The sequence below is a fragment of the Ascaphus truei genome, chromosome 7, assembly GCF_040206685.1.
Source record: "Ascaphus truei isolate aAscTru1 chromosome 7, aAscTru1.hap1, whole genome shotgun sequence".
Lineage (NCBI taxonomy): Eukaryota > Metazoa > Chordata > Amphibia > Anura > Ascaphidae > Ascaphus > Ascaphus truei.
In genome coordinates this window covers 47,739,417-47,754,601 of record NC_134489.1, presented here as the reverse complement: position 1 = coordinate 47,754,601, position 15,185 = coordinate 47,739,417, and positions in this window count along the sequence as shown.

The window sequence follows — 15,185 nt, the reverse complement described above, 5'->3', positions numbered from 1 at the left end:
TGATAATCATTACCATCTAGTAACTTATCGTAGATGTAACAGGGTATGTCCCATATTACCTTTCTTTCCCCGTTATCTCTGTTATGTAAGTCCTGTTAGCTACAGGCAGTAACAGGTTAAATATATGGGCTCTTGACCCCCTTATGCCCTTCTTGTGATTGATGGAAGGTGGTGAATCATGGCCTCTGTAAGCCTATCAGGGATAGGTATAGTCCATGAGCCCGCCCCTTCTTGAGTCTTCCAAGTGGGTGTAGAAAAGTTAGTCAGTCTGCTTCCTGCTCCGGTGGAGAGGAAGAGAGAGCTATGAGTCTCTCCCATGGCGGGGTGAGCGTGCTCACCCTCGGTCTTTGGACTGAGGGAACACAAGGCTCAGTCACCGAGGCCTGTAAGACCAGGGCCTGCATCATCTAGAGGTCTAGGACCTCCAAGACTGTACCACTGTAGGGAGAACTGCAGTGGATGCCTGCTCTGTATGCTTGTATTACTATACACTCCTGTCTGAGTATCAGTCCTTGGGCAGGATGGAGAAGAATGCTGTAGTGGGGGCTGATTTCTGGACCCCCTGGAACCCACTACGGCTGGAGGCACTGAGCACCAGAGAAAGAACTGCAGAACAAGAACCTAAGCCTGTCCTGGTCTCCATTATAACGCAGGCAGCTCAGATCTCCTGATCCAAACAGGTAGTGTACCACATTCACCAGTAACATAGGCTGTAAAATCTCCGGGGGGTGGGCACGACGACAGTGCTACATAGACTTTGAGGCTGCTGTCCATTTTGGTAGGATGAACAGCCTGCCTGACTTCCAAAATCTTTCCGTTCCGGAAAGGTAGAGTTTTAAGCACCTTACCACATCTACTTTTTGTAGAATTCATTCTTTGTCATTTGCATGTTTTGGGCAAAATGAGGGTAATTTTACCTCGTGGTAGAGATGGAAAGTTTAGACGACCTTGGGTAGTTAGAGTTTAACTGGCTTCAAGACGACTTTGTCTTAATGGAAGACAAGGAAAGGTTCCTTTACCGCCAATGCCTGTAATTCACCAATGCTGCGTGCCGACATCACTGCTATCAACAGGACTGTGTTTAACGTTAGGTCCGTATTTGGAGAAAAGTGTCGCAAAGGGGCATCTTGGAGTCCATCAGCCCCCTCCCCGCCCCCTAGCATTTCTGATTGAGGCACTAGGTGTTGCCATGCTGCTTTTTAATTTGCACAAAGAATCTCTGGGACATGACACCTGAGTCACTCCAAAGGCGTCACTTTTTGGCAGACAAAGGGTGTTGCCGTTTGCTGCCATTTGGAAATGTTACAGCTGCTCTATTGCGTATGAAACTCACCAACCCTCTCATCCCCTGTACCCAATGTCAACTTACCCTGCCTATAGATTGTAAGCTTCTTGAGACAGGGCCTCTTCTAACACAATTATAATCCTGTCTGTAAATTTTACTTATGCCCAGGGCCGTAGCTATAGCCCGAGCAAACCGAGCTAAACCCGGGGGACCCGTGCCCTCTCTCCACCCCCATGTTGATGGTCCACTCTCCCCCCACCCTGTCGGCGGCCCGGTTTGTCAGGGGGCCCGGCCCCCTGCCCACACATTCATTTCCTGCAGGAGGCAGGAAGCACAGAGGGAAATCCCTTCCTCTGCAGAACCTCAGGGGGTGGGGCCTCAAGAAGAGCAGCGTGGTACTGGAGCTGCAGCCTGAGAGCCAAGCTGCAAAGGTGAGAGGGAGGGGAAGAGTTAAATCACAGGGGTAAAAACAGACATTAAAGGGAAGACAGAAAAGAAGAAACAAAAAGAAAATGAAGTACAAGAGAGAAATACATAAGAGGGAAAAGAAAAACATGAGGAGAAAACAGAGAGACATGAGGGTGGGCAAAGAGAGAGAAAGATGAGGGGGAGAAAAGAGAGACATGTGGGGGAGAAAAGAAAGACATGAGGGACGGGCAAAGAGAGAGAGAGACATGAGGGGGAGAAAAGAGAGAGACAGACAGGGGAGAAAAAATAGAGGCACAAGGGGGGAAGAGAGACAGAGGGACGGGCAAAGAGAGAGACATGAGGGGGAGAAAGAAAACAGAGATGAGGGGGGGCAAAGAGAAAGAGTGCCATGAGAGGGATTAAAGAGCGAGATGACATGAGGGGAAGAAAAGAGAGACATGAGGGGGAGAAAAGAGATGGGAGAGACATGAAGGGAGAAAAAAGAGATGAGGGGGAAGAGAGACAGAGACATGAGGGGGAGAAAAGAGACAGACATGAGGGAAGCAAAGAGAGAGATAGGCATGAGGGGAGAGAAGAGAGAGGATAGAGACATGAGGGGGAGAAAAGAGACAGGGATGAGGGGGAGAAATAGAGAGAGACATGGGGAGAAAAGAGACATGAGGGGGAGAAAAGAGAGAGATACAGACATGAAGGGAGAAAAGAGAGATGGTGGGGAGAAAAGAGACATGAGGCGGAGAAAAGAGGGATATAGTCATGAGGGGGAGAAAAGAGGGATATAGTCATGAGGAGAAAAGAGAGGGATAGAGACATGAGGGGGAGAAAAGAGAGAGGTGAAGGGGAGAAAAGAGAGGGATAGAGACACGAGGGGAAGAAATGAGAGAAATGAAGGCGGGAAAGAGAGAGAGTGACATGAGGGGGAGAAAAGAGAGAGAGAGACATGAGGGGGGAAGAGAGATAGACATGAGGGGGAGTGTAAGAGATGTGTGCAGAGTTATGCAAATGGAGACCGTTTAGGGTGGAATGAACATATGGCTTTATTGAGCCTGTCCCTTTAAACAGCACAGCAAACAAATATATACAAAAACAACAAACACCTATCCCTTTGTAAGGGCTAGCTTACTTCCCCCAGTCCCTCTCTTACAAGACTGGGAGGATAACATCCTTTCCAACCTACCACCCCACAGTCTCAGCGGTACCGTAAAGCAGGTGTCTTGGTGGGCTTGAGGGTCCAGCCTCTGGCAGGTTCCTAGGTCCTCTGTGTCCAAGAAAAGAGGTATGGTCCCCTTCTGTCTTGCTGTCAATATACAGTCCTCCTGTATATTCAAGATCCTCTCCTCATGTCAGCACTGTTGTGTGATGAGGAAAATATCTCTGGGTCTGTTTCAGCAGGCGTTTTAAACTTATTTGGATTACCCAGGTGGAGCTGGTTAATTGACTAGCTGCAATTAACCAGCTCTCTATTGAATTTTCAGAACACTATAGGCAGTTTCTCATAAACAAAGATAAGTCCTTGTTACAGGGAGAAAAGAGGGAGACGTGGGGGAGAAAAGAGAGAATCATGAGGGGGAGAAAAGAGAGAATCATGAGGGGGAGAAAAGAGAGATAGACATGAGGGGGAGAACAGAGAGACGAGAGAGTCACGGGAGACCAAGCATTTACACCTTTATACCAAGATCATATCACTAAGCAAAACCAAATAGTAAAACAAATTGTCATTTATTCCATAGAAACAAATAAATGTACACACAGTGGATTACAAAATACAAGAGAAAACACACTTACTGGGGGTCTGGGTTGAAAAACTAGCCTTTTCAAGGTGAACCAGTCCACATAAAGTATTTAGGTTGAAATGTCCTGGAACTCAAAATCAGCATGAAGTTCCTGACGCCACTACTGTATCTGCTCCGGAGCTGCCAAAATCCCCTGACCGTGAGATAGTACCAAACGTCCTGGTACTCTTTTCAGCTTGCAATCCCAGCCGTAACCACTACGTTCTCTTTTCAGAACATGGCCCGAGAAGTGGGACTTAGAAAATTTCTCACCTTTAAATTTCTGAAGCCGGCTTGCTGATATTTTTCTCAGAGCATCTTTTGGTGATTTTGAATTTGCCGCTGCTGTCTTGGTGCTTAGAATGCCACGCCACCACCACTACCCTCCTCATCATCTCCTCACCCCCTCATCATCACCATCTCATTAAATCCCCACTCATCACCATCAAATTTAACCCCCCCCTCATCACCATCTCATTTAACCCCCCCTCATCATCTCCCCCAGCACCCTTGATCTCCCACATCATCAAGTACCCCCCCCCCCCATGTTTATGTATTACTAGCTAAGAGACCCGGCGTTACCTGGGATTAAAATTTCCTGCTTCCTTCTCATTCCACTCCCCCTGTCTTTTTCTCCACTCCCCCAGTCGTTCTCCGCTTCCCCTCTCTCCGCTCCCCCCCCCACGCAGCTCCGGTGTCCCGCCCCCCCCCCCCCGCGAGAATCCGGTCTCGCGCCCCCCTCCCCCCTGCGTAGCTCTGGTCCCCCCCTGTGCAGCTCTGGACCCCACTGCACAGCTTCGTTCCCCCCCCCCCCCGCGCAGCTCTGGTCCCCCCCTGCGCAGCACAGTGTCACATACACAGTGAGACACACACACAGTGTCACACACACACACACACACACAGTGTGAAACACACACACAGTGTCACACACACAAACACAGTGTCACACAAACACACCCCACCCCCCCGCACCCATCTCCCTCCCCACGCGGGCAAGCAATGGAGCGCCATGGGGAAGGAGACCAGAGGGAAGGGGAGGAGCAGCCAGGCGGGACGGGTCGAGGAACCGGCGCGTCACCCGCTCGCAGGGGAAGCTGGGGTATGTAGTCCGGCGGCGGCGCCGTGACTGCGCACCACCCCCCCACCCCCCCACGCAATCTCCCTCCCCATGCGGGCAAGCAAGGGAGCGCCGTGGGGAAGGGGACCAGAGGGAAGGGGAGGAGCAGCCAGGTGGGATGGGTCATGGGACCGGCGCGTCACCCGTTGCAGGGGAAGCTGGGGGATGTAGTCCGGCGGCGGCTGTCAGTCAGTGTGTGCGGTTCAAGGGGGGATGCAGCCAATCAGAGACACGCAATCAGCCAGCCAGAGACACACAATCAGGGGAGGTGAGCTGCGGGTGGGGGGGGGTGGGGGAGGGAGCAGGCGGGGAGGTGAGCTGGGTGGGGAGTTGGTAGGGGGGGGAGGCGGCGGTCCGGGCCGCTGGGTGAAGAGAGTACAGGGAAAACGGCGGTGCATCTGCTGCTGCTGCTGAAGATTGGAAACCACAAACCACAAAATATCCTAGGTGCAAAAATTTATTTTAGGGCATAGTAACAGCCAAAAAGAACACTGACGCGTTTCCCGTGGTATCCCATCTCTCTCTCTGATGGGAGCCCGTGTGCCCTTTTTTTTAATACAAAATGTGAGTGCATAATTTATATATGTTTAGAATGTACAATAGACCCTAATTCAACTATACTACACTATTGTGCGCTCTCTTTCTTTCATTCCCTGGGAGGAATATATAAGGACTCAATCAAAAGTACAGCACACTATTCAATGATCACCTTCTAAAAGCTTTCCACCTTTGAGGGTCCACACAGGGGCTCCCTTCAGAGAGAGATGGATCTCTAATATGCCTTTTCAGACCAGAAGACATTTGTGAGTGAGACCGATAGTATTGTTTGGATTCACATTTTTCATTATTGTCTACACTATCATTTGCATTTTTCTTTCACTTTTCACATATACCCCGAGTTGTGAGAAGTGTCCGATAGTCTCCATTACCACTCTTAATTCTAAAAATGTTTGCTGACGTTTCATGACTTCCAATAGCCCAAGGGAAATGGCCTCTCTGCCGCGATCTGGACACCCAAGTCTGTGCCATTTGCGTCTGTCGTAAGTACGAGCTAGACTTGATTCTATAGCGGACAATCTGTTTTTAAGGTTCTGTCACATTTCCACCATTTTAGGGATTCCCTTACAATTTGCAGTATGGAGATCAATTGGTCTAGGTTTGTTGCCCGTCTGTGCCATTGGCGTAAGAAGTTCTTGTTGGAATATTCCTATATGCCATCTGGCCCATTTTACCACCTGTATGGTTGTAGATTAGCCAGCTGTGATGAGATGATAGGTGCTGGAGCAACTGTAAACTGCTCCATGCGTTTATTAGAATATCGTCGAGGTAGTGGAATATTTGTATTCCCTCCTTCCTTAATTCGGCGATGAGCGTTAACACATTTGTGAATATTCGACGAAGACGAGAGGCCAAATGGAAGTGCCTTTGATGGTGCTTTCCCCCTATCGCAAATCTTAGATACCTTCTGTGTCTAACATATAGGCATGCAGAAGTAGGTATCTTTCAGATCTATTGACACGGGCTAGTCTCCCTGGTCCACTGCTGAAATAATGGTCTTGCGGGACTCCATCTTGAACGTTCTTACTTTGAGCAGTTTGTTTACTCCCCTTAGGTCTAGTATGGACCTGAATGTTCTATTCACCTTCTTTTTGAGGAACATTGGCGAGTAGATACCTCAATATTTCTCTTGTGGCAGAACTGGTTGGATCGCTCAGTTGTTTAACAGCTATTTGACACTGTTGGTTAGGCCTGCCTGGCCAGCTTTTTTCCTGGCCGTCAGGATTTTACAAGCTTGTGTCTTCCGGATAACATCTTGAACTCCAGACACTATCCCCTACAGAAACCATTGAGCATCCAGAAATCCGTAATAGTTTGTGCCCAAATTGCTTGAGTCTTCCTCCTACATGGGATGTTAAAACTCATCTTGTTCGAACTTCCCAGTCACTCTATATTGGGGTCCATGTCCTCTTGGCCCACAAACGAATGCTCTGACCTCCACGCCAGTAGGTTGCTCTCGAGTAACCCCATAGGCTCTCATGTGTTGGTAATTAGCCCAATCATTCATACTTGGGGTCAGGGTATCAAATCCTATCTTTCCTGTGGAAAAAATAGACTACGGAGTTTCTCTCAATAATGGAATCTAGTTTCCTGCTAAACAGTTGATGTCCCAAGAAAGGAATTTAACACAGATTCTTCTTTGATGACGAATCTGCCTGCCTAGGCCTTTGCCAAAGCGCTCTTCTGTCTACAACGGATAGTGCCATTGACCTTGCTGTTAGTTTTACTGAATCCAGTGATGCTACAGCTACAAAGTCTGCCACCAACTTTAGATGAGTGCCCCCAACTATATGGGACCCTTTCATTTCCTTCTCCACTTTGTCACTTGATATTGACGTTATTGCTATGGAAGGCCTGCAAGCTGCAACTTCTGCAGTATACTACTTCAAGGTGCTCTCCATCCACTTGCATATTGCATCTCAAAAGAAGGCTGCATAGTCTACAGGCAGGGTTGTTAGTTTAGCAAAAAATTTGCAATGCTGCATCCACTTTTGGGGAGGGGGGGAACCTCATGCTTCTGCATCTTCTCCTCAAATGGGTACATTTTTGAAAATTTCCTGGTCAAAGATACTTTTTTTTGTCAGGTTGCAATTGCTCCGCTTTAATCATATCCTTCACCACGTCGTGAACAAGGAAGGTTCTTGGCTTCCTATGCAGGCTCCTGAATACAGGCTCCATAGGCCCCAAAGGAAAAGGCTCATCCTTGATCTGTAAAATCTTACTGTTTTGAGAAATAGGTCAATGGGTTAGAGATCAAAGGTGGGCGATTCATCGTCAGAGAAATCACCATCTGATGATTCCATGTCTAGCTCTATCTTGCTGAATTGTTCGTCCTCCGAATTCTCAGAAGAGCAGCCTTGCGGTCTTTCCAGGCTAGTAGATGATCTTGTTCATTTTTGACCTCTGTGTGCAGATTTAGAATAGGCAGACTCAATTCCCTGGGTTATCATGTCCTTAATCCAGAAGATGAAATCTGACTTCGGTTCAATTAAATCCTTTGTTGCTTTATCATAAGTAGCACAATGTCTTGATTCCCTCATGCCTTTTTAGCCGGTTCTGTAGGTGCTCTTTCCACTGGATCCTTCTGTTGTGATCCTGGAGCACTGACATAATACAAATACGAATAGCCATCTCTTTTAGAAAAGAGATCACCATAATGACTATTAGTGTTTGTAAACGATGAGACTACTTAAAGCTACAAGAAAAATAGCCCATGGGGAGCAAGGAAACCTCAAAGTCCCGTATATTGAATCTAGATTATAATATGTCTGGATAAACAGTTGCTGTACTATAGCAGGTGGAAGAACAAATTAAACACTGGATCCACGTAGAGTATAGAGGTATAGACAAGCAGGGTGAAGGAGATCGGACAATATGATGAGAACTGGTAGGGATATGCACTACAGAGAATGAGCAGTTTACCTCTGTATCCCCGATCCACGGTGATGTTTTCAGTTCGTCGTTTCCGTATCCCGTTGCGGTCTATGGCACTTGGAGAGAATGCCTTCCTCTTCTATTATGGAGCTCCCGAGTCTGATAAATAGTAATTTCAAGCTCCGGTCCGTCCAGGAACACTCCATCCGTCACTCCAGTCTCTTGGTTAAATCTTCAGTGTTACCTTGCCAAATTATTAAAATATCATCTATAAAGCGATAAAAGAAAATCAGATGCTTTAAAAAGGGATTATTGGCCCAAATGAATAGATGTTCCCAATAACCCATCATAATATTTGCGAAGCTTGGGGCAAAGGTTGTGCCCATCGCTGTTCCTTTCTTTTGTAAATAGAACTTATCTTGAAATTGGAAAAATTATGACTAAGAATTCCACGCACAGAGCATTCCCATCTTCTGCCCGCGTCTCACCCTTCCAGTGCGGATCCACCTAGTGGAGCGCTATCACTGTATGCCGTCATCCCTACCTGTGTCCCGTCAGCTTGTCGGTACTGTCACTTCGAAGGAGAACGCATCTCAGTTTATTAAGGCAGTGTAGTGGCGGCATTCACCCCGGGGATGTCTGATTGGTCTAGCAATGGGGCCCAGACTTTTAGGAAGTTTGTGCCGGTGTTATTGACCAGACTCGTCAACTGTTCCATCCGGCAAATATACCAAATTCTGTTCCGAATTTTCGTAATTGTGGGCAAATCTGGAAGCTTCCACAATGCTGCAATTTCGCACCCCATGGCTGTTGCAAAATGTGCAATCAATTTCTGTGCTGGTCTGCCTAGCCCCCGGATGCGCCTGCATCTGATTTTCTTTTATCGCTTTATAGATGATATTTTAATAATTTGGCAAGGTAACACTGAAGATTTAATAGGTTTTATGAGTCATATTAATCAAAATCCTTTTAACTTGAAATTTACTTATAATTTTGACACAGCATCTCTTTTTTAGATTTACTTATTTTTGTTACTGAAGACATGCGTATTCAAACAAAGACATTTTAGAAAGAGGTGGATTGTAACAAATATCAATAAGCTACAAGCAATCACCACTGTCAATGGATTAGGAACATACCGTTTGGGCAATTCCAAAGATTAAGGAGAAATTGTTCAAGAAGCAAAGATTGAGAATCAAGCCACATCTTTGAAAAATAAATTATTGAATAAAGGGCACCAAGAGTCAGCTATAGAGAAGGCATACAAGTGGGCCCTAGAACAAGAAAGGTCTGAAACTCTAATAGATAAGAAACTGAATAGAAAGGTAATCAATGATATTAATAAGGAGGTGTTATTTATCACTAAATTTAATGGAGCCTCAAGCCAGATCAACAGAATAGTGGCACAACGTTGGGGGTTTTTTACAGTGTGATCCAATCCTCATAAAGATGCCTGCAGTATGTTGGCATTCTCCCGTGGTGCTGTGCGGGGATTCTGTGAAGCAAACCTGCACTGCAACTGTGCGTCACTCCAATCAGCAGAAAGGCATGAGCAGAAAAAAGATTGGTTGAAACAGCCAAATCCAGTAGAAAGCACTGATCAAATCACCAGGTTAGTTACAATTTGTTATTAACTAGATTCTGGTTCAGTTTAAACCTATCTATAACCTGTTATTATTCATATTATGTGTAATCAATGCAGCAGAGACTTTACTAACAATCATTAAAAATGTATCTAAGCTGGAGAACGCAAAACTACGTGAATAAGTGTGTTAAATAATCACAAAACATACAGTTCAGCTACAGGCGCTTAACAACAAGCAAATATAGTTACATAGTAGTTGAGGTTGAATAAAGACGTAGGTCCATCAAGTTCAACCTGTGCTAAATCTAGACAACAGATACTTTATCCTATATCTATACTTACTTATTGATCCAGAGGAAGGCAAACAAAAAACCCCATTAAGGGGAAAAATGAATTCCTTCCTGACTCCAAGAATTGGCAATCTGATTAATCCCTGGATCAACATCCTTCCCATGTATACTTATTTGGTATATCCCTGTATACCTTTCCCATCTAAAAAGATGTCCAACCTTTTTTTGAACAAATCTATTGTATCTGCCATCACAGTCTCCATGGGTAATGAATTCCACATTTTAACTGCCCTTACTGTAAAGAACCCTTTCCTTTGTTGCTGGTGAAATTTCCTTTCCTCCAACCTTAAGGGATGGCCCCAAGTCCTTTGTACTGCCCGTGGGATGAATAGTTCTTTTGAAAGCTCCTTGTATTGTCCCTGAATATATTTGTATATAGTTATCATATTCCCTCTTAGACGCCTCTTTTCTAATGTAAATAAATCTAATTTAGCTAGCCTCTCCTCATAAGTTAGATTGTCCACCCCCTGTATTAATTTGGTGGCTCTTCTCTGCACTCTCTCTAGTTCCATAATGTCTTTTCTTAGGATTGGTGCCCAAAATTGTATTCCATATTCAAGGTGTGGTCTTACTAATGCTTTGTAAAGGGGCATAATTATGTTTACTCCCCTTCCATCCATTGCCCGTTTGATGCAAGATAAGATCCTGTTTGCCTTTGCAGCTACTGCATGACATTGGGCACTATTGCTAAGCCTGCTGTCTACAAGCACTCCTAAATCCTTCTCCATCAAGGATTCCCCCAATATATCTCCATATGAATGTATAAATGTCCTTGAGTTGGCCCCTAAGGGGTTAAATACAACCTTACAGTCCAATCTGTTGCCAGAAAGTCCAAAAAACAAAGTTCCAGGAAGGTGCCGCTCCCTCAGTTGGAAGTGCTAACCCAGCACTTCAATGATAACTAAATAGGATGAGAAGAACAGAAAGCGCACACTTCTTGGTGCAATAACGTTTTTACTAGATTAATGAGACAAACAAATAGTGGTAATACACTCACAAACATCCGAATAAAATAAGTAATTAGCCGTAGTTCACAGATCCGCACTGGAGATATGCAGATTTGTCCTCACGGGGGGGATACTCCGCCTGTTGCTGCTGCGCGTCCGCTGCTTGCTTCCGCCTTTCCGGTAATGGGAGGTTCCTGCTGTCTCTCGTGACGCCTCCCTAGTGCGTCACCATGTAACCTCCTCCGTATGGCGTCGCAGCAACTCTGGCGGTTGCAGGTATGATCTCACTCCAGCCCGGGCCACCCACGTTAACCCGTTCCCTGCCTTCTCCCTCACAGTCTTCAGCTCTGCAGAAACTCAACAGCTACAGTCGGAGTATCACCATGCAAACCACCCTTCCTGTTTCGAGGCGTGGCCTCTTCGTGAGGGGTGTGGTTTGCTCTGGTGACAGGTTGCCTTATATACTCATTAAGTTTAAGGGCTTAGTCAAAGGCTTACTGCCTCCCCCTACTGGTTGGTATACATAAACACTGCTCAACAATCCTCCAAGTAACATATACATGGCATGCAGATAAGAGCACGAGAGTGCCCTATATCATTACTCTACGTAATAAAATAATCAATTATTAACAGCAAGCCTAAATACTTTAAAATACACATTATTAAAATAGATTATTTAGTTATCATCCCAATTCATATATCATTCTTAGCATATAAACATTATCCGTACAGAACATTAATAGACATACAAAAACAAATTCTAAAAATTCCAACATTATATATAAAACTTCACAATGAACTCAATACTTAAAACCAAATCACTTAGCATAAAAATGAAATCAGGTCTATCTCTTCATTTAACCCTTCCGGTGTGAGTTTACCCAATTCATGGATCCAAAAGGTCTCCCTTTGACGTAACCTGAGGAATTGGTCACCCCCCCTTGGGGCCCATCTCAACAATCTCTATCCCTATCACACTCAAGCTACTCGGATGCATATTGTGTTTATATTTGAATATGGGGGGGAAAACGGACAGGGGGGGGCACAGACAGAGGGGGGGGGGGCAAACGGAGTGCTGCTGTGTGGTGGGGGAGAAAAGTTAACCGGCACTGACTGCAGCAGAGGGACCATAGAGGCAGGAGAGACCAGAGTACCTGCTCCTGTTGAGTAGTGACCCCTGGTGAGCGTCCAAGCAAGGTACGTGCAAACCCTGCTGAGCGCACACAATGCTGCTGTGGCCTGCAGGCAAAGGTAAGGACAATCGCCGCACTGCACCCCCCCCCCGCCTTCCCATGTGTCTGCAACCTCCCTCATATCTGCTCCTATGCTGTTGCCGCGATAAAGCCGGGCACCCCGCCGCTTCTACAATAAGGGTGTTAGCAGTTAGGTAGTGTGTTAACTTTAAGGGTTTTAGCTGTTAGGGTAGGAGTTAAGTTTTAAACGGTTTTAGTGGCTAGATGTTTTAGGGTACCGGTTAAGGTTTTTGGGGTAGGGTCAGTGTTAGTATTAGGGCTCGTTCAGGGAGGCAGCTGAGGACTCGGAGGGGGGGCGTGCGGGAGGCAGCGCTGGTTGTTTGCTGGCGACATGTGATTATCCCCCAGCTGCCTTTTCAGCGTTGGGGAGGGGGCGGGGCTACATGCTGCAGGGTTAAAGTATCCAAGCTGCAGCCATGAAATCATTCTGAAGAATGATTTCATTGGCTGCCTTGGTCCCTGTGACGCGGCTTCAGCTCCAAGAAACGAAATTTTCGTTTACTGAGCTGTCGTCAGCGGCAACGCCTGGCTTCGGAGGCAGGGCAGTAGCTACCTTGAAAACAAGTATTCAAATTGAATACTTTGTTTCTCACTGCAGCAAGCACGTCAGCACGCCCTCCCTCCGAAGCCAGCACCCTGAACGAGGCCTTAGGGGTAAAGATTAGGGTTTTTTAGGATAAGGGCTAAGGTTAGGGACTTATCTTTGTGGAGGTCATTTGGGCACGGCCTAAAGGGCCACAATGAAATGTCCGAGATCAATGCCAGGTCATCTCTGCGGCACGCAACGCTGTATGCACCCCATACTTGTTCTGGCTATGCGCAGCCCATAATTAGTACTCCACCACCAAATCAAAATGCCCCACAGTCCAGGATACAACCCTGGCTATATCTCCATAATGACGGTGCTAGCACTTACATAACACTCACTTTAAAAAAGGAGAAATTCAGGCAATGTTTTTTTCCCCCGGAATTTCTTTTTGAAACATTGATTTGAAGCAGGGGGTCTCGGGCATGGGAGCTGTGAAACTGCAATTACATGAACCCTGGTGAAGCTGCAGCTCCAGAGACTGGCTTGGAAAGGTGAGAGGGATGGGAAGGGTTAAATCAAGGGGGGCAGACATGACAGAAAAAAGGAAGGGAGAAACACAGAGAAAATAAAGTACAACTAGATATACAGAAGTGGGAAAAGAAAGAAATGAGGGGGGAAAGAAAATGCAACGATGACAATGAAGGGGGAAAAGACAGGAAGAATAAGGAAAAAGAGGGGGGGGGGGGGAGAGAAAGAGAAACATGGTGGACTAAAGAGATTGACATGTGAGAGAAGAGGGAAGAAAAATGACATGCAGGGGAAACCAAGATAAATATATTAGGCTAGAACAGAGAAAGAATGTGATAAACAGTGTATGAGGAGAGACAGGCTGAGGCGGAGGGAGAAGAGGCTGAGGGGGCGGAGGGAGGCAGAGAGGGGCTGGGGTGGAGGAGGGAGACTGAGGGTGGGGGGAAATGAAATTGAAAAGAACATTAGGGGAAGGTAAGAAGAAAGATATTGGAAGGAAAAAAAAATAAGTCGGCGGGAAGAAGAGTAAAAACCTGAGGGAAAGAGAAAAACGAGAGGGGGAAATGAAATAGGGTGTGAGAAACACACTAAGGGGGGGGGGAGAGGAGACATGATGGGGCAAAGTAGACCGAATGCGATTAGTTCGTAACATCTGCAGGAGGCCCCTTTAAGGTTTGTCCTGGGCCCCAAATATTCTGTTGGTGGCCCTGGTTTTATAGTCCAACACAGATTAATACAAACAAATGCCAACCATATCCTGTAGCTTATTTTTTGTTCAAACTTTCATAAACAGGAAGACTAAAAAGCTAGTTCTCCCTCATGTCCTTATATTATCTTTCAGTGTTTAAATTGTCAGTTAATCCTGGCATGCTGCACTCCAGCAAAAGATTTAATATATATATATTTTTATTACAGAAAATAAATAAAGTTAGAAAAAGCAGATAACACAAACCAACTGTAATAGCCAAGGCATTTGAGTGCACTAGGTATTAAGACAAGCACTCTCTTGCCTTTTAATGCAGCCAGAGGAATTGCATAGCAATGTAACCAGAGGCTGCTCCAACATGGATTATCCAGGCAGGGACAACTCCTCCTAGAACCAAAGTGAACTAATTCAAGCAACACGTTGAAGGGGTCTTCTCTGGAGGATTGATACTTTTTACCCAAATCTGATACTTATAAGTATTCTTAAATTATGTTTTTATGTTGGACCTGGGTGGGGCCTGATTTCCTCTGGCTTTTGTCTGATGTCAGTGTGTTTAGCAAGTGCTTGTAGAAAGTCCCACCTCCCCATAATTGTATTGGTTCACTGATGAGGGCAGGGTGGGATAAGGGTAAAGACAACACTAAAAAAAAAACCCATTCAAATCAATCAGTCCGCTTCTAACCAATCATATAAAAATAAATAAATCTAAGCACCCAAACATTTGCAAGTACTGTAGCAGCTAGATTTCTTTAGGGAAGTATTTTTTTTTTAACCTAGTCAACTATATGTGATTGCTCTTTTAATCCCTCTGCCCCCCAGAACTGTTTTGTCAATGATACATTTCACACATTTCATTTAGAAACTGATTCATACATTAAATATGGGGACCCCTAGCACCTTCACTTCAAGGTGCCTACAAAACCATCAGCAGAGAAGCAGTTGGCCAAGTTTTAATCAGAGCAATTGCTATGTGCAGTTATTTAGAATAACTTTGCATTCATTAAACAGCAGAACACAAGTGAAGATAATGTTAGGGAAGTTTGATTTCTTTAATTATAAATTGTTTTGACACGTGTGGGAGGGAGCTGCCAGCTAGACAAGAGGGTAAAAAGTAGTCTGTTACCCTTTAATACAGCAATTAACATTGAAACATAGTGAAAGAAAAACAACCCATACAGTAGATTTGTTTCTATTGAAAATATACTTTTTTTTTATTATCCTGAAGACTGTATCAGGTACATATAATTCCATATAA